This window comes from Lissotriton helveticus, chromosome 6 (genome assembly GCF_964261635.1).
Source record: "Lissotriton helveticus chromosome 6, aLisHel1.1, whole genome shotgun sequence".
In the NCBI taxonomy this organism is placed as follows: Eukaryota; Metazoa; Chordata; class Amphibia; order Caudata; family Salamandridae; genus Lissotriton; species Lissotriton helveticus.
This window is the reverse complement of record NC_136067.1, coordinates 163,048,669-163,069,565: the sequence shown is the minus strand read 5'-3', so window position 1 is coordinate 163,069,565 and position 20,897 is coordinate 163,048,669. Positions and strand designations below refer to the sequence as shown.

The 20,897-nt window shown below is 44.9% G+C and overlaps 1 protein-coding gene across 1 annotated transcript in view; it reads right to left on the bottom strand.

Moving 5' to 3' along the window:
- C6H8orf74 (chromosome 6 C8orf74 homolog) overlaps positions 1 to 20,897 on the bottom strand; it is a 2,015,860-nt gene that overhangs the window by 1,760,941 nt on the left and 234,022 nt on the right. Inside the window, exon 3 of the mRNA XM_078647559.1 lies at positions 4,445 to 4,587. The gene's annotated coding sequence lies outside the window, so the exon portion shown is untranslated. The remainder of the gene's footprint in view (positions 1 to 4,444; positions 4,588 to 20,897) is intronic.

Sequence of the window (20,897 nt, the reverse complement as noted above, 5' to 3'; positions counted from 1 at the left end):
TTCCCTCAAAAAGATAAATCTTTAGCCTATTTGGGTAGCAGACATACCATAGCCTCAAGGAAGGTACCACTAGCCCCCTTTTAAGAGAGAAAATGTTAGATCAGAAGCAGTAACTTTGGCATTAAAATATGGGAGAAATGAGAATAAAGGTTTTAGGAATTGATTTAAAGAAATTGTCCAAAGCCTCTTCGGTGGGGAATGACTCTGAAGTGAATAAATGAGTATAGTATTCCGTGAAGCACTTAAGAATCATTGAATCAGTATTGTGGCTATTACCATAACTGTAATCTTGGATTTTTGCTTCCGAGTTTTTAAACAATTATCAAGTAGCCTGCCAGCCTTATTGCGGCCTCCGTAGAATTTGGCATTTATGTTTAACAGTGAGCCGCAGGCATCATCGAAAGAAATTTTGTTATACTGTAATTTGGATTTAGTCAGTTGAGCCCAGATAGTTTTTTTTAGCGCAGAAGTAATATTCATGTTCCAGTGTTTTGATCTCTTTTAAAAGGATGGCAGAGTCATTAATAGCCTTCTTATTTTTCTTCTTAATGATATATTCTATAATGAAGCCTCTGGCGGTCGCTTTGAAAATTTCCCAGAAAAAAGGCATCTTGGAGTCTATGGGGAGAGTAAGTAAAATTAATAATTTGAGCAGTGGCAGCCGGCAAGGAATGTGGGTGGTGTGGGGGGAGGGGTGGGTAAGAGGGTTTAAAAAAAAGAAAAATGAACTTAACTCCACGTCTCTCCTCCGTCTCTCCTCCGCATCGGGCTGCAACATGAAGTACCAATGCAGCATTGTGATTGGTCTGAGTGCCGTAATTCGGCACTCAGACGGGGACTGGGAGCCTAGGTATGTTCTCCACCCAGGCTGTATTGCAGCCTGGATGGAAAACATGCAAAGTGTGCACGGCGGTTTGGCTGGGCCAAGGCGACCAGCCAAACATTTATGCATACTTACATAGTACCCACCACTCCTCCCCCTGCTACTCTGTCAGCAGAGCAGACCTGCCTTACCCCGCCCCTTAAAACTGCCACAGCAGGAAAAAATACTATGATAAAAACACTGTTATCATTTTTTTTTCCTTTATTCACACTGCTGAAAAGAAGTGGGTGACGCATACGAGAATTATTGGAATTTTCCATAAAATGTTATCACGTAATAAACATTTTTTGAATCTCCATCTATTTGATCGTGAAGTGGCAGTTACATTGTCTAGGTCAACTAAACAAGGGGCGTTATCTGAAATGAGAATAGAACCAATGTCTGTATGTATCTTGTATTGAAGCATGTCTTGAGGTAAGAAAAAATGTAGTCTTCTCTAGATTTAGAATGGTGTACAGGGGAATAGAAAGTGTGATCAAAAACTGCAGAGTGGGAGGATCTCCAAACATCAATTAAGCCTCTGGATGCAATAGAATTTATAAAGGTGCTTTGCAATTTGGTGGGGATATATCTAGTTTGAGAACATCTATCAATGAAAGGGTCCATTAATTATTGCAGTCACCCCCTAAAATAACACTGCCTGATGGACAAGACATTAACTGGGTAGAGAAATGTTTCCAAAATAGTGGATCAACACCAGTGAGACCAAAGACGTTGCAGAAAGAGAATTGAATATTATGTATCTTAGGATGTAGAAAGAACAATCTACCTTCATCATCTCTAACATCCTTCTCAACCTTAAAATGTAAGTGCTTATGAATAAGAATTACAAATCCATTTTTATTGTCAGTAGCTGGGCAACAAAAAGCATGGCCAACCCAATTTTGGCACAAGGAAGCAATATCCTGTTTTTTAAGGTGAGTTTCTTGTGACAGTGCAATCTGACATTTTAATTTTGATAAGTGAGTATGTACACGTTTTTAATGGTGTTTCGAAGACCCATAACATTCCAGGATACAACCCGCAAATTATTAATTTTAAAGAGTCTAGAACTATACCACAAAAATTATAGCAAAAACAAAAGCACAGCATTTAGAGAAATGTTTAAAACAGAGGGAGAATGAAAGGCATCGATGGATAAAATAGCAACATAAAAAGATTGTAGAGAGAAAAAATATGTGGTATTGAGGAATAAGAAACGGAGGAGAAAAGGGAAGAGGGGAAAGGGGAGGAACACATACTCCCCATGGAGATAAATAGAAAAATACTAAAAGAACAATGATGTGGGGGGTGGAGCATGAATGAAAAGGCCAACCAAATCAGACCCCCGAATGATTGGTAACATATGAAAAAGGTGGTGGAGAAAGAGGAACTAAAAAAGAGATGAATAAAAGAACATGTGAGGAGAAACACAGACCATAAAAATCGAAATATAGGAAAAATCACCGACATAAAGAGAACAATACTCTGGGAAAGTAGGGGAGACAGAGCTAACGAGACATAGGAAAATACAGAATTGTAATCCAAAAGATCCAGGTAAGCTGTGAACCTGTGAAGAAAATAGGAAGATGGGTACACAACCAAAATCCTGTGTAACATATACTATATATAGAAGAGAAAATTCAGGTTTTGCCAAGTTCCATCACTTCTTCCTTATGTGTGTGGATAAATGTCGTAAGTCTGCTGGATTTTGTGGTGGTTTTGTCTTTACGGGTGACCTTGAAGAGTCAGGGATGAAGGAGACCATACTGAGCGTTCATTGATCTCAAAGCAGGACATAAATCCCAAAATTATTTCCGTCGACCTAGCCTTTGCCTCAGCGATATCCTGACTAAAGAAGATCTTGTGACAGACCACACTATATGTTTATGTTGTTTAACAGCTGAGAGGACTTGTATTAGTTCAGAATAGTGCAGAAAATAGGCAATTATGCCTCTCGGCTTGGCTGAGCTTCAAGAGGATGGATGTGGAGGGCTGAAGCGATAAGCACTTTGAATGTTGAGAGTGGAGAGGACATTCCTGCCAACAATCTTGGGGATGTTATCCTTCAGAAAATGCATAATGTCAGACCCCTCCAATCCCTCAGGAGTACCATAAATTCTCAAGTTGTTGCACCTGTTACTATTTTCTACGTCATCTGTATGTTTCATGAAAAGAGTAATTGCTTTGGACAGGGATGCCACTATAGCCATAACATCTTGTGTGTCACTAACCTGCTTTTCAACCTCTGTGAGTTTGGAACCAAATGAAACCATTTGTCTTTGTTTCTTGTAAGAGTTGCATTTACTTCCATGAGAATGGATTGATATTTTTTAATTCATCCATAATATCTCCCAGTGTTAGGGGTAATGGTGAGTTCATTGAAGAGGTTCGGTCCTTTTTTGCTCTTTTATTAAAGTTGCCAATGGGTTGTTTGCGAGATTTGCAAGGGAGGTAAAAGAAGCGAAAGATCTCAATGAGGAAGGACTTTGAGCATCGATTATGGAAAGAAATAGTAATGAAATGTTATTGTGTGATGGCGATATGAAGACTCTGAGATGCCCAAGAAGAATGACCATATGAAAGGGCAGAGAAGGTGAAGGGCAGAAGACTGTCCCATAAAGTAAGACTGAACAAAATTATCCAGAGCTATGCCGTTGATAAAAATCCAACAATCTAGTGAGAATTGCAGTCTGCTGATGAAAAGTGTAGGGCAGAGCTGTATAAGCCTCGAGGGACAGCACACTTGTTAAGGGTAACTGCAAATGAAAGAAGAATCCTCACGCTGACATCTCCAGAGAGTTGGGAGATGAGGGTGAGAGAAGTGCTGTAGATGGTTTTAGTATGGGTGTAAAAAATGGCAACCGCAACCATAGGAGATCAGGAGTAATGGGGGACAATCATCAAACGGGGTGAGGAAGCTCGTTAAAGGCCTAGATATTCACCCTGCCACATTCAAACACCCCCTAACTGACTGTACACCTCAGATATTGTCCGAGTGAGGTCTTACGGTGTTAATTCCTCTAATAAATGAATCTGGATGTATGTGGTGGCCTTTAAATGATGACCTGTGCTCTGTAAATGTCGTTTTACAAATGAATATTATCACATAGTGCACAGTTTCTGGTGGCCATTTACAGTGCTGCAGAATAAAGCAGTGAGGCACAGTGAGGAATAATGTTTTTATGGGACTGCAGGAGGCAACATTAATACTTGTATGCAGTGCTTCCCAGCTCTTCAATTTTGTACGGGAAAATAATTTAGGCTCTATATATCGCGATGCCGGCGATTAGGTGTTGCAAACACAACAATGATGGACAGAATGTGGATCAATGTCACACATTCACCCCAGTCCAAATATCTGGGCCCAAATCCATCGTTTTTCCACTCCACACCACCCTGGGTTAGACAATGGCGATATGCAAATCAGTGCTGACCCTAAGCGCTGGGCGATTAGGTGTTGCCATGCTCTGTCACATAGTAAGCAAACAAAATGGCGGCCATGACTGCGGGAGCCGATGAGGAGCAAGCAGCAATTGATAAAAAGTGGTGTAGAGACCCTCAATGGGTCTTAAAACTCACCCTGCTGCTCTCTATCGATCCCGCTGCCAATTACCAGCCTCAAACTCCACCAGGTAGGTCCACTGTCCCACAGCTGTGTATATCCGAGGGAAGCAGGAGGTCACGGATCAGGCAGCCATCTTGCACCCCTCCTGCACATGCTCCTAAAATGCATGAAAAAATATTCTGATGTACGTTTAAACCATTTGGTGCACAGGAGTGGATCTTCCCAAAGGGGAGGGTGGGCAAAAGTTCACTGTATGTAACAGAGCGAAAAAAATAAAACCAAATGGCAATTTATGAACAATCAGTGCTACATTCATTAAAGACAAAACGCTAATCTTTACCGCTTTGGCTATCACAGTGTATGTATTGGACACATCCGTTAAAATGTAGAGAACAAAAATGCAAATAACCCTTTATGAAAGAACTGCCTCTAAGAAATTAACTGTTGATGGTGAATCCACCCAAGTCAAAAAATCCAACTCTCTGATTCTCGTCTAGTACATTCTACTACTGAGGTAAAGAAACTGCTTTACTATCCTCAGCATGATGTTCTCTGAGACTTGCAGTTAGATGTAGACGTATTTCATGTGGAATGCTTTCATTGTAGAATGTTTGGAGATGCCTTATCATTGTGGTTTTGTTTAGATTGTACCAATGATATCCATTACACCTTCATCAGCATTAGCGATCATGCACTGTCAGACTCAAATCTATATGAAAGTTCATTTTTCATCTCTAACCAGAAGTTCTGATTGAAACCAAGCTGTGCAGCGATGAGAGGGCAATGAAAATTATTTGAAAGATAAATAGTTTTCTTTACAACTTGATGCTAAAACAGCTTGGTTGATACCATCTCTTGTTGCAGTAGTGCTTATTTTCTTGGGAACAGTAATATTGTTTAGGAGATGGACTGCAGAGTGCTCTGTGACTGCGCATGTTAATAAAAGTCAGTCTTTTATCTCAAGCAAACGGTATACACCCGTTACGACGCAACTTTTACTCCGCACTACCATTACAACGCGGGCATTACAACGCATGACATTACAACGCATTGCGCTGGGGGGCGCTCTAGGATAAGAGGTAAGTTTAATTTACTATCCAACACCTTCCCTAGGGTCCACGGGGACTGGAGTTAGAATAGTAAATTATACTTACCACTATCCAGCACCCCAAAGCGCTATGCGTTGTAACGGTATTCGTTGTAAATACCGCGTTGTAATGGTATGCGGAGTAAAAGTATGCGTTGTAACGTCATACATCCCAAGCAAACTAGTTTTTAAGTAATAACAACTAAAACACAGCTAACGGCTAACATACATTAATGCATTATTCCAATGTGTTTCTTGCTTTTTTCCAAACATGTTTATTTCACTAACTAGTATGTATTAATTCCTACTACAAGCTTTGCTAAAGTGAAAGTACAGATGACACTTCAACTGCAGTGGCATGCAGCTTCTTGCACAAGCAACACTGTGTGCTTAATTTTACATTCAGTTCACGCTCCAGAAACATGTTTTTAATCCTTTAATTGTTGAATAATTTTAAAGTGTAGAGTGAAAGGTATTTTTCCATGTATTTTTTGGCACCGGACCCCCCAATTTCTGTAGATTGTGAAGTGTTGTACTTTTAACAAGGTGTTACTGATATTGAATGTCCAGATCTTTAGTTTAGGAAATCATTGCTGGCTAATCCTTGTCCTGAGCAGTGTAATTTACACCGAGTAGCCATTGTATTAGATTCTTTATATGCCTTTCACAATGGCAGAGCTCGAAAGTCTTAAAGTTAGGATTTTTCTCAGTTTAGGAGTAGTAAAGTTAGAACTCCTAACTTTAGGACTCCTAAACTTGGAAAAATCCTATTTTTAAGACTTTTGTTATTGACAGAAGGCATTTAGCAGTCCTAAAGTTAGGAGTCCTAACTTTACTACTTCTAAACTGAGAAAAATGCTAACTTTAAGACTTTCGGTATTCATAGAAGGCGTTTAGAAGTCCTAAACTTAGGACTCCTAACTTCTGTGAATACCAAAATGAGTAAGTGCCTTCTGTGAATACCAAAATGAGTAAATACCTTCTGTGAATACCAAAATGGTAGTAAGTTTAGGATTTTTTCTTAAGTTAATTCTGTGAATCAGGCCCAATGTATATGATAACCAGGGACGGACTGGGAACCGAAACGGGCCCAGCCAAAGAGCTTGGCCGGCCCTTGGGTAGGAGTTAGAGAGGGGCAGCTGCTAGTGGAAAGCCTTGTGCTGCTTTTGTTGCTTGGGGCGATATTGCAGGTATGCCGCAAAACCGGCCCCAGGTAACAAAAAAACGACACACCCAGGTGGTCTATAAAACCGGCCCCTACCTGGCGGCCCACTGGGAAAATGCCCGGTGCCTGCTACGGTAAGCCGGGCCCTGGTGATGAGGTGTTAAGGAATGGTAATGTGTCAAAGTACTATTTGTGTATGATGACTGTGCTGTAACACATGCAGTCACAGTAGTTGGAGTGCTTTCTATGTAGTGTTGTCTCAAACAGAGTGAGTGAAAGTCTACTGAGTCCCCTTCTAGATTACCCAAAAAAATGGCAACTGGAAACACGGCTCTCTATCTCATACCATGAACTCCAAAACTCTTTACCTTAACTCCTATATATCAAACCCAAATCTGTTGCCATTTATACTCTGCAGCATACTGTTCTTCCCAGGACATCCAGGAATTTCTTAGAAGCCAGACTTCAGAAGAATGGTGGCAAGCCACCATTGCAGCTACAGTAACAAAGTATACATATTGAAATACATGTCCAGGTAAGAGGTAAAACACCCAGAAGAAGAAACATTAACCACTGATTGCTAAAAACATCCCCACAGCCTAAAACTAAACAAATTATTGAACATTTGCTCATGCATTGTGTGGCCACAGTGCTATCCTGTCAAAACAGTACACAGGAAAGGAGTTTAGTTTCTTCTTAAAAATGGCCCACATTGGAGAGAAAAAACAGAAAGGAAAAAGAAACCTCCTGACAATGACAAAGAGCATTGATGGAAGATGAAGAGAGTGGATGATGAGAAAGGCAAGTACCAAACGCAACCTGAAGGAACAGGAAGAAGAAAAGAACAAGGCCAACATTAAGATAAATATCCAATTGAAGTTCCAGCCACAAGAGGCAAAAATCTGAGACAAAAATAAACTCCTTGGGGTGAAGAACGCATTGAAACACCTCATTCTTGACAGCTTCCCTATATATGGTTCAAAAGGAATTTAATGAAAGGAAAATAACTATACTTCATTTTGGATAGGGACTGCCAGTCCCCTTCCCATTTACTAACTATTATCTTAACTATGCCTACACTTTTAAAATGTTGGCACTGATTTAGGAAGTGAAGAAGACCCTCAGGTTTTACTTATGTATTGCAGCACGCTTACGGTCACCATTCATGTTCTGAGCACACAACGTCATATAAAATGGCATTCAAGATGGCTGCAAGCATTAAGACCCTATAACGATTCTGCTCAGTCTACGTTAATGAGTGCAGCATCTCACGATGAACTACCAGTCAGTGGGGCCAATGCTTCTTTCTCTATGGGGAGAAACAAATAAGGCTTGGGTCTGTACACTATCTGGCCTAGACCACTCTAACTAAGACAACAAAGAAACAGTTGACCAGGTAGGTTATTTTTACAACAAAGTCTGGTACCACTTACCAAATTAATCTAAGTGGACACACTTGTGGTTTAGTATTTTTACTTATTTTTTCGTTTTTAGCAGTACATTTCATGAATGGCTGAAGAAGGGTACAATCAAATAGCAACGAAATTCACATAAAGTATATGCTTATTAGACATAAACTGTACAATCACCGTGAGTGAAACATATTTACAAATATACAATTAATACAAACACAACAGTAAAAAACGAGAAATGCCTATCCTCGTTAAATGTTCAAGGCACCAGTCCTAGTATCTAACCTACAAGCCAGCAGGAAGCCTTTTGGATGTAATTATTAACCTGCTAGCTTGCCTATACTGAAATGCACCGATTTCTAGGGTCAAAAAATCAGGTTAAATTAATCTTAAATAGAGCTCCTGATATGCCCTTCGTGTAAATTCTTCCAGTATCGTGCCAACGCGTTTCGAACCCACACGATATTCTGGGGTTCTCCTCAGGACCTGGACTGGAAACTTGTCCTGTACTGAACTGTGGCGTGTTTGACACTGTATTACTTCTTGTCAGGGAAACTGCGATTCTGTAGGCGGGATTTTCAGTGTTCACCCTTGTTTAATGTCTCCTCGCAGAGGTCGCTCGCGTATAACTCAGCGATGTCTCTCCAGCGCCTGCCGGTCGGATATTCATTCGCCGCCTCTGTCTCACGAACTGCTTACAATTTGGCGTCTGACGTCAGCTTTCTCTATGGAGCATATCAACCTTTAACTTATGTCTTGGCACCCATGTGCCCGAGATGTTTAGAGCCAGAAGTAGATCTAGACCACATGCTGTGGGGATGCCCGAAGTTAGGGGAGTACTGGCCGGAAGTGGGGGAACTCCTGAACGCTATTACGGACAGGGAGATAGACTTTGATATGGCTGCATGCCTGCTCCTCTGGTTCCCGCATACCAGGAAGACTAAAATAACAAGCAAATTCATTGATTTGGGGATCATGCTGGCACAACGTGAAATAACCTGGCATTGGAAGTCTAAGGAAGGCCCGTCAGTGAGGAGATGGAGGAATGAGCTGTTGAAGTGGTCGGGCTGCGAGATTGTGCTCAGGATGCGTCAGGCAACTAGGACTGGCAACGAGAAATGTCTGGAACTGGCGAGGTCCTGGGAGTTGGTAGTACAGGCGTTACGGGACTACATAACAGACGACGCGGAAGAAGACGAGAGATAAGAAAGAATTCCATGTGGCATGAATGTTTGTCTGCATATCCTGGTGGAAGGCGTGCCTCAGCGCTGGGAAGGATGATGGGTGCCCGCATTAGCAGCAGTTGTGGGGGGAGGAGGGAGGGTGGGGGGTGTTCGTGGGGTAGGTGGTTCAGCACCGCGAAGCAGTTTATCAGACCCGGATGGCCCAGGGAGGAAATAGACAGGATTAGCAGGGAGCGACCATGGGTGCAGCCTGGGGCTTGGCGGTGCAGGGGGGGGAATGGGTGTTGTGGGGTAAAAGCAGATGCTACACGACATGACAGACCTAACGCCCGGACAGGGCACGCACTGAGGCAGCTCCCGAAGAATGGTACTTTGAAGCGCCGCCCAGCCTCCGGGATGTGGGCTAAATGGCTGTGTATTGTAATTCTGTCATGCTAACTGTTGGGATGCCACAAGTGTTCTGGTTGGTCTATTGAATGGTTTTCTTTCTGATTCTGCAATAAAAATATATTAAAAAAAAAAAAACTTATGTCTTGGCACAGATGTAACAAGTGCATTTCAACATTTGAAAAGTGGTGGTTCGAGGTGATCAGGTTGGTTTCCATCCCCACCACCATAATGTAGAAGAAGAGGATGGTGCTAAATGATCCACTTATGTTGCAGCCTCCAGAGGTGCACCTGCACAGATTATGGACTAGGGGGACAGAGTTAGTGTGTGACATCCATCAGCAGTACAGACAACTTTAATGTCACTGTGTCAGAGGGTGTGCAAGCTTTGTCAAGCCACGCTCTGGTCTGGTACTGAAGTTGGAGATGAGTTGAAGAATATCCTCTTGGATCGTTGTCTCTTATGTCTCACGGGTAGTGACAGTGGGAGAAGGAGACCACAGCACAAATATTGCATTGTGGCTTTTGTATGTCAGTTGTTTGGGAACACCAAAAATTGTTCTAAGTAGTTTGGGGCAAAGTGAAACACCAGAGATCCCATTGGGGGGTTGCTTGTGATAGTGAATGGGTAATTTTGTTCCTCCAAGGCTTGGCCTTTGCCAGTGACAGCTGATGAAGTTTCAGATGTTGTGGGGCGTAAAAACATTGTTGCCGCTTTCCAACTTGCTACAAGAAAAGCAAGGGTGCTGACATTTCAAAGCATGGTTTAGGGAAGGGAGTCCCCCTGACAACGTTTTGAAAATTAAAATGCAAAATAATCCATTTTGTTATATAGTTTGGATAAAAAGTCAATGGTTTAAATGACAATTTGAAAGTGGTAGTCTAGATGTGTCAATACTTGAAGGTGTGTATGTATTTTTGTGGCAGTAAATATGATCCTAGATGCAACATTGTACATTTTGTCAAGTTTATTAGGTCTCCTTTTCATTGTTGCATATAGAAAATAAGGGCTCAGTGGTCCTTTTCTGCCACCCCAATTGTATGAATTGTGTGAGCCTCTGAGCAGGTGTCCAATTCTAGATTGATGTGAGAGGATAAGTCTGTGTCTGAGTGTTAGGCTGGTGTATGAGCGTCCTGGTAATTTCTCAGGTTAATATTAGTATGGTTGAGTGGTTCCCGGGCTACAGAGACCAGATGGGAACGTGTTACCGTGTACCAATGTATTTCTCACTACGAAGCTTGCTCCTTAATGTCATTATGTTTCTTTTTGATTTATATGCAATAAAAAGATCTTTGAAAAAAAACATTACAACTAGCCCAGGGATAAGTATTCCATCCACTACATTGCATGACTGACAGAAAAACATTTGCACATATTTACATTTTTATAGTGGAGTGGCATACACTGGAATACCATACAGTGTAGTGTTGTACAGTGGAGTGATGTAGAGTGGAATAGTGTATAGTGAAGTAGCATACAGTGCACAGGTGTACAGCGTAGTGCCATAAATTGGAAGTGTGTTAAGTGTAGTTGGGTAGAGTGGAATAGCATACAGTGGAGTGTCGTAGTCTGGAGTGGCGTCAAATGAAATAGCATACAATTAGGTGGTGTAGAATGGAGTGGCATGCACGGGATTGGTGTAGTGAGGAGGAGCGTACAGTGGAGTGATGTAGAGTGGAGTGGCATAGACTGCAGTGGCATACAGTGGATTGGGATAGAGTGGAATAGCATAGAGTGGAGGGACATACAATGTAGTGGGGTAGAGCTGAGTGGTTTACAAGGGATAGGCATAGAATGGAGTAGCGTACCGTGCAGCAGCATATTGTGGCATAACGTACAGTGGACTGTTGTAGACTGCAGTGGCATACAGTGGAATAGCGTAAAGTGAAGTGAAGTGGTTGACAGTGGATTAGCGTATACTGGAGTGACATCATTGGAGTGGGGTAGAATAGAATGTAATACAGTGAAGTAGCAATCAGTGGAGTCTTGTCCAGTGGAATAATTGTTTAATGGAATGGTGTACAGTGGAGTGGCATACACTGGAGAGGCGTAGAGTGGAGTACCGTCTAGTGGAGTGGCATATGGGAGAAGTGTTGTACAGTGGAGTGGCATTCATTGAAATATCGTAGATTGGAGTGGTGTTCAGTGCAGTGGTGGAGATTGGAATAGTGTAGAGTGGAGTGGCGTAGAGTGGAGTGACGTACACTGCAGTACCATACAGTGGAGTGGGGTAGAGTGGGTAAAAAATGCATGGAGTGGCATATAGTGGAGTTGCATACAGTATAGTAGCATAGACTGGACTTGTGTAGACTACAGTGGCATACATTGGAGTGGGGTAGGGTGAAATAACATACAGTGGAGTGGTATAGAGTGGAGTTACGAACAGTGTAACTTCATAGAGTGGAGTGGCGTAAAGTGGACTGGCGTACAGTGGAATAACATAGACTGAAGAGGCATACTTTACAGTAGGGTAGAGTGGAATAGCATACAGAGGAGTGGCGTAGTATGGAATGGCAGCCAATGCAATAGCATACAATGGAGTGGCGTAGAGTGGAGCATCGTACACTGCAGTGGCGTACAGTAGAGTAGCATCCAGTGGTGTGGCACACAGTTTAATAGTGTACAGTGGACTGTTCTACAGTGGAGTGGCATACAGTAGAGTAACATAGCTTGTAGTGGCCATACAGTAGAGTGGACTAGTGCATACTGGAGTAGTATACATTGCAGTGGTGTAGACTAGAGTGGCACAGACTGGAGTGGTGTAGAGTGGAGTGGGGTAGAATGGAATACCATACAGTGGAGTGTGATAGAGTGGAGTTACATACATTGTAATAGCATAAGCGGAGTGGTGTATGGTGGAGTGGCTTCGAGTGGAGTGGCATTAAGTGGAGTGTTATAGACTGTAGTGGCGTACCGTGGAATACCGTAGAGTTGAGTAGAGTATATTGAAGTGGTGTACACTGGAGTTGCATACAGTGGAGTGGCGTACACTGGAGTTAGGTAGAGTGGAATACTATGGAGTGGAAGAGTGTACAGTGGAATGGCATAGAGGGTAGTGGCGTATAGTGGAATTGCGAAGAGTGGAGTGGCATAGAGTAGAGTGGCATACATTATAGTGGCGTAGAGTGGAATAGCGTATAGTGGAGTGGCATAGAGTGTAGTGAAGTAGAGAGCAGTGGTGTTCAGTGGAATGGCGTACAGTTTAACAGCATTTAGTGGAGTGGCATACGGATGTAAATGAAATTAGGTAGGAATTTAGGCTATGGTGTGAAAAGTAACGCAAGACAGCAATTTGTGCTGCCTTGTGTTTATCCAGATTTACTATCCAATGCAGGGCCATGTATGGTGGCCTTGCTTTGCTTTGTAAAGTTCTCAGAAGTATTGCGTTGGCCATGCAACACTATGAGTGACACATGGGTAACACAATACAATGATACATCTGGGTGTTAGTGATACATTGTGCCACAGTATACCCTAGTACTTTTGTGGTACACCGTGGTACATGGTGATGAGAAGGCATATAATTTTTCCCACACTTTGTCAGCGTTTCCATAGGAAATGCATTTTTGTGTTGCCAAAAACTTTGGCACCGTTTGATGAATCTCCACAAAACTTTCCAAGAAAGTAGTCTTTATTGACTAGTTTGAGCATGGACAATTTCAGGGTGATCCGTCAAGCGGGGGCTGAGACAAAGGTGGAGTTCCAAAACGCAAAATCCCTTTGTATTTTTCATACATTTCTTCAAGAAGAATCACGACAAATTTGGCAGGAACCTACATCTCGGTCGGCAGATTGTGATCTTTGTAATTTGGTGTAAATCCGCTCAGTAGTTTTTGAGAAATTAAGGATAACAAATATTTGTATATCTTTAAGGTTGGGTTCTAGAGACTCTTGCAAAGAAGGATCCTCGAACCCAATTTTATAAAAGTAGAGCATTCTGATTGGCACAGGGAGCTTTTTCCAACTTCGGCCATCTCATTCTCACGACAGTCAGACTCCCCCGGGAGCAAGAACTCTGATTGGCCACCAGCAAAATGAGAAACATGTTGCTGGCAGGCACTACAGGACTAGGGGACTAAGTCCCCTGTCCTGCAGTCATAAAAATAAATAATATAAGGGGGCAGGGTAGGGATACCCTGTCCCTCTAGGCCCCACTGAGGGGACCCAGAAGGAACCCCCCCACCCAGGACCAAAATAGAAATAAACTACAATGCTTGCTGTGATTCTGTGGGACTCCCACAGGATCAGGAACAAAATGGGGCCCAGGGCTGCATTCTTTCATCAAGGAGAGGGGGTGCGTGGCCCCTCTCCCCAGGATGTTTCTGGCCCCGGGGATCCCATTGCCCGAGGGAAGATTTAATAAATCTGACGAGGAAGGCGCGCGGCCCACCTCCCTAAGCCATATTTCGCTCCATGGGACCCAATTTATTAATATGGAAGGTGGGTGTGCAGCCCCCACCAACCAATGGACTTCCTCTCCAGGACCCAATTTATTATATATGGGGGGAAGGCATGCGGCCTCCCTCTCCCAGCCGTATTCGGCCCCGGGGATCAAATCCCCTGGGTCCAATTATTTTTAAGGGGAGCGGGCCTATACTTTAAAAGGCCCTGGGAACACCATCCTGCCAGGGCCAACTCACATTCTGTGTTCTGGGGACCCCAACCCCGAGACACAGTGCTTTCAATGCCTGCACTGGCGCAAGCAGGGAAACTTGTGTTTGCACTCGCCTGGAGGGAGCATTTTTAAAACTCCTGCCAAACGGGATCAAACACAAAGACTGCTACCAGGGTGCATGAGCTTTAAAAATTCTCCTGCCGGCAGGGAGCAGACTTGATAGCTGTTTCCCTGTCCACACTAATGGGGGCAGGGAAACAGATCAACAGATTGCTCCTGCCCAGAAGGAATAGCATAAATAGCTGTTCCCTGTGGGCAGGAGAAATTCCACCTCCTGCAGCATGAAGGAGAAGGTTGGATCCGCAGGGGCCCTGGGGCTCCCCCCGTAGCCCCCAACATTGTGCATGGTGACTGCCATGATGGCATCACCGGGACCTAATAGGGCTGGAGGAGGGGAAGCCACGTAGGCCCCCCTCCCCTGTATAATACATAGGGCCCTGGGGGATGGGGTCTCTAGAACATAATGAGGCTCGGGGAGGGGAGCTACCTGGCATCCTGGCCTCTAAAAAAATATAAAGGCCCTGAGGGATGAGGTCACCAGGGCCTAATCAGGCTAGGGGAGGGAGACACGTGGCCCCCATTCCCTTTAGTAAAAAATATATCCCTGAGGGATGGGGGCCCCAGGGCTAATGAGGTTCAGGGAGGGGGCTGTTTGACTCACTCCCCTTAATATATATTTTTTGGCCCTAGGGGCCTGGGCCCAACGGCCAATCCTACACTGCGTACGACAAAGGCTGTGCGCGGTGTGGTGCTGGCAGCCTGCTGGGGTTTGGACGGAGGGCCTGCTGGTAGGCCAAGCCCTGTGTTCAACCCCCCGCTGCGCACGGCCAAAGCCTGTGCGCAGCGTGAGGTTGGCCGCCTGCAAGGAGTTGGAAACAGGACCTGGCTACAACATAGACCCTGCATCTAACCCCACACCCTGCACAAGCAAAGATCATCCACGGCGTGGGATTGGCTGCCTCTGAATTGCTGCCTGCGGGGTGTTGGATGCAGGGCCTGACTGCATGCCAGACCCTGTGACCAACCCCACACCGCATGCAATGAAAGGCAGAGCGGTGCGTGACATTGAATGCCTGGAGAGGTGTCAGTGAATATATATATATATATATATATCAATGCTCGAAGGTGTCCACCTTTGAGTAGCACGCGAACAGCAGCTTGGTTTATGTATAGGTGAGGACGGGGATCCACTCGTAGACGCCGCTCCGTACGGGATCTGCCCGACACGTTTCGAAGCTCCATATGCTTCTCTTCAGGGGCTTTAACGGAAGCGGTGTGCGCAACCGCCGACCCACTTCCCCATTTTATATATAACACACCCACCGATGGGAGGCTCAAATGAGACTGTGCATTCTGGGAAGTGTGGTCCGGGAAGCACACAATCAAGTCCTGTATGGACTCCACAAGTGGGCCCGTCCTCGATTCCAAGTACGACTGCTGCTTCACTTTAGTGACCCCCAGGGTACCGGGGTGGTGCACACTCCGCGGCTGGACGGCCGCGTATAAATCAATGCTCGAAGGTGTCCACCTTTGAGTAGCACGCGAACAGCAGCTTGGTTTATGTATTGGTGAGGACGGGGATCCACTCGTAGACGCCGCTCCGTACGGGATCTGCCCGACGCGTTTCGAAGCTCCATATGCTTCTCTTCAGGGGCTTTAACGGAAGCGGTGTGCGCAACCGCCGACCCACTTCCCCATTTTATATATAACACACCCACCGATGGGAGGCTCAAATGAGACTGTGCATTCTGGAAGTGTGGTCCGGGAAGCACACAATCAAGTCCTGTATGGACTCCACAAGTGGGCCCGTCCTCGATTCCAAGTACGACTGCTGCTTCACTTTAGTGACCCCCCAGGGTACCGGGGTGGTGCACACTCCGCAGCTGGACGGCCGCGTATAAATCAATGCTCGAAGCTGTCCACCTTTGAGTAGCACGCGAACAGCAGCTTGGTTTATGTATAGGTGAGGACGGGGATCCACTCGTAGACGCCGCTCCGTACGGGATCTGCCCGACGCGTTTCGAAGCTCCATATGCTTCTCTTCAGGGGCTTTAACGGAAGCGGTGTGCGCAACCGCCGACCCACTTCCCCATTTTATATATAACACACCCACCGTTGGGAGGCTCAAATGAGACTGTGCATTCTGGGAAGTGTGGTCCGGGAAGCACATAATCAAGTCCTGTATGGACTCCACAAGTGGGCCCGTCCTCGATTCCAAGTACGACTGCTGCTTCACTTTAGTGACCCCCAGGGTACCGGGGTGGTGCACACTCCGCGGCTGGACGGCCGCGTATAAATCAATGCTCGAAGGTGTCCACCTTTGAGTAGCACGCGAACAGCAGCTTGGTTTATGTATAGGTGAGGACGGGGATCCACTCGTAGACGCCGCTCCGTACGGGATCTGCCCGACGCGTTTCGAAGCTCCATATGCTTCTCTTCAGGGGCTTTAACGGAAGCGGTGTGCGCAACCGCCGACCCACTTCCCCATTTAAACCAAGCTGCTGTTCGCGTGCTACTCAAAGGTGGACACCTTCGAGCATTGATTTATACGCGGCCGTCCAGCCGCGGAGTATGCACCACCCCGGTACCCCGGGGGTCACGAAAGTGAAGCAGCAGTCGTACTTGGAATCGAGGACGGGCCCACTTGTGGAGTCCATACAGGACTTGATTGTGTGCTTCCCGGACCACACTTCCCAGAATGCACAGTCTCATTTGAGCCTCCCATCGGTGGGTGTGCTATATATAAAATGTGGAAGTGGGTCGGCGGTTGCGCACACCGCTTCCGTTAAAGCCCCTGAAGAGAATCATATGGAGCTTCGAAACGCGTCGGGCAGATCCCGTACAGAGCGGCATCTACGAGTGGATCCCCGTCCTCACCTATACATAAACCAAGCTGCTGTTCGCGTGCTACTCAAAGGTGGACACCTTCGAGCATTGATTTATACGCGGCTGTCCAGCCGCGGAGTATGCACCACCCCGGTACCCTGGGGGTCACGAAAGTGAAGCAGCAGTCGTACTTGGAATCGAGGACGGGCCCACTTGTGGAGTCCATACAGGACTTGATTGTGTGCTTCCCGGACCACACTTCCCAGAATGCACAGTCTCATTTGAGCCTCCCATCGGTGGGTGTGCTATATATAAAATGTGGAAGTGGGTCGGCGGTTGCGCACACCGCTTCCGTTAAAGCCCCTGAAGAGAAGCTTATGGAGCTTCGAAACGCGTCGGGCAGATCCCGTACAGAGCGGCATCTACGAGTGGATCCCCGTCCTCACCTATACATAAACCAAGCTGCTGTTCGCGTGCTACTCAAAGGTGGACACCTTCGAGCATTGATTTATATGCGGCCGTCCAGCCGCGGAGTATGCACCACCCCGGTACCCTGGGGGTCACGAAAGTGAAGCAGCAGTCGTACTTGGAATCGAGGACGGGCCCACTTGTGGAGTCCATACAGGACTTGATTGTGTGCTTCCCGGACCACACTTCCCAGAATGCACAGTCTCATTTGAGCCTCCCATCGGTGGGTGTGCTATATATAAAATGTGGAAGTGGGTCGGCGGTTGCGCACACCGCTTCCGTTAAAGCCCCTGAAGAGAAGCATATGGAGCTTCGAAACGCGTCGGGCAGATCCCGTACAGAGCGGCATCTACGAGTGGATCCCCGTCCTCACCTATACATAAACCAAGCTGCTGTTCGCGTGCTACTCAAAGGTGGACACCTTCGAGCATTGATTTATACGCGGCCGTCCAGCCGCGGAGTATGCACCACCCCGGTACCCTGGGGTCACGAAAGTGAAGCAGCAGTCGTACTTGCAATCGAGGACGGGCCCACTTGTGGAGTCCATACAGGACTTGATTGTGTGCTTCCCGGACCACACTTCCCAGAATGCACAGTCTCATTTGAGCCTCCCATCGGTGGGTGTGCTATATATAAAATGTGGAAGTGGGTCGGCGGTTGCGCACACCGCTTCCGTTAAAGCCCCTGAAGAGAAGCATATGGAGCTTCGAAACGCGTCGGGCAGATCCCGTACAGAGCGGCATCTACGAGTGGATCCCCGTCCTCACCTATACATAAACCAAGCTGCTGTTCGCATGCTACTCAAAGGTGGACACCTTCGAGCATTGATTTATACGCGGCCGTCCAGCCGCGGAGTATGCACCACCCCGGTACCCTGGGGGTCACGAAAGTGAAGCAGCAGTCGTACTTGGAATCGAGGACGGGCCCACTTGTGGAGTCCATACAGGACTTGATTGTGTGCTTCCCGGACCACACTTCCCAGAATGCACAGTCTCATTTGAGCCTCCCATCGGTGGGTGTGCTATATATAAAATGTGGAAGTGGGTCGGCGGTTGCGCACACCGCTTCCGTTAAAGCCCCTGAAGAGAAGCATATGGAGCTTCGAAACGCGTCGGGCAGATCCCGTACAGAGCGGCATCTACGAGTGGATCCCCGTCCTCACCTATACATAAACCAAGCTGCTGTTCGCGTGCTACTCAAAGGTGGACACCTTCGAGCATTGATTTATACGCGGCTGTCCAGCCGCGGAGTATGCACCACCCCGGTACCCTGGGGGTCACGAAAGTGAAGCAGCAGTCGTACTTGGAATCGAGGACGGGCCCACTTGTGGAGTCCATACAGGACTTGATTGTGTGCTTCCCGGACCACACTTCCCAGAATGCACAGTCTCATTTGAGCCTCCCATCGGTGGGTGTGCTATATATAAAATGTGGAAGTGGGTCGGCGGTTGCGCACACCGCTTCCGTTAAAGCCCCTGAAGAGAAGCATATGGAGCTTCGAAACGCGTTGGGCAGATCCCGTACAGAGCGGCATCTACGAGTGGATCCCCGTCCTCACCTATACATAAACCAAGCTGCTGTTCGCGTGCTACTCAAAGGTGGACACCTTCGAGCATTGATATATATATATATATATATGTATATATATATATATATATATATATATATATATATATATATCACTGAAAAACCATAGGTTTTAGGGGTGTTATAGTTAGCTGGACATTTCACTCGTACAAAACCATTAAAATTCCTTCGTTACAGTTAGTTGTACTAACTATAACTCGCGCGCCCGCAATCCACTGCTGATGACGTCACATATTACATCATTCATGACATGGTCAGTGACATCACTGATGACATCACTGATGACATCTCAAATTACATCACTGATGACATCACTGATGACATCATCCAGTGAATGTGGTTTGGTTCGATATTTAAATAAGTATTATATATATATATAGCAATCTGCACTGAAGACTGAGTGGATGTATAAGTGTCTGGATGGAGGATTTAGTAGCACTGTGATTGACTGTCTAAGTGACTAATTTAAAGTGTCTCACTAAATATATGGGATAGTGATTAAACTGTATGAATATCTGTATCACTCTATCTTTTGTTGTGTAGTCTACTACATAAGTTGGTTACTAGCTATGTGAAAGTCTATATTAGTATTATTAGTTAAGCGAGTATTCGTATGGGATAGTGAATGTGTGTGTGGTTGGGTGGGAGGTGTGTGACTGTCCAAAGTTGTCTAAATAGTTGATTTAGTAGGTATATGAGGTTAAGACTGCACGTGGAAACAGTTGTTTGGGTGAGTGAATCTCTTTATGGGTGTGGTTATGAGTAAATATATTTCTCAATGATACATGTCCAACAAAGTAGAAATATAGAAGGCAGTGTATGTGACAGTTGTTGTATATAAATAAGTATACAAACGCCTCAGTGATTGTTTGAGTGACTGTATCGAAATCTATCTATATGAATAAATAAAGTGGTGTTTGTATAAGTGTGTAGCTTAGTAAATGTAAGTATGATCAATTGTTTGCATAAGTGAGTAGGATGACTGCATAAGTGAATAGGATGTGTGCTGGTGTGTAATGTTGATGTAGGTGTATAAGTATATTTAATATTGTTCTATTGATCTTTGTTAGCATGTATGAGTGAATCTATAGGTAAGTGTTTAGATGTGTGTGTAGATGTAGGAATCACTGAGTGGGTTTTTAGAAACTTGTATTGGTGTGTCAATGGTTTCAAATATGGTACTCCATATTTTATAATGAGTGTTGAAAGGTTATACTAGTGTATGATGAGAGGTATCAGATTGTCACGTGGATGATGTCATCAGTGATGTCATTTGAGATGTCATCAGTGATGTCACTGACCATGTCATGAATGATGTAATATGTGACATTATCAGCAGTGGATTACGGGCGCGCGAGTTATAGTTAGTACAACTAACTATAACAGAGAAATTTCCATGGTTTTGCACGAGTGAAATGTCCAGCTAACTATAACACCCCTAAAACCTATGGTTTTTTCAGTGAATTTCTAAGGTTTTTTAAATGCTAATTCCTAACTATAACATGTCTGAAACTTATAGTTTTTTCAGTGAATTTCAAAGGTTTTTTAAATGTTAATTCCTAACTATAACATGTCTGAAACCTATGGTTTTTTCAGTGAATTTCAAAGGTTTTGTAAATGACCATTTTTAAATGTATTAATTGTTATATATTTGTTTGGGTACTGATTTACTACAT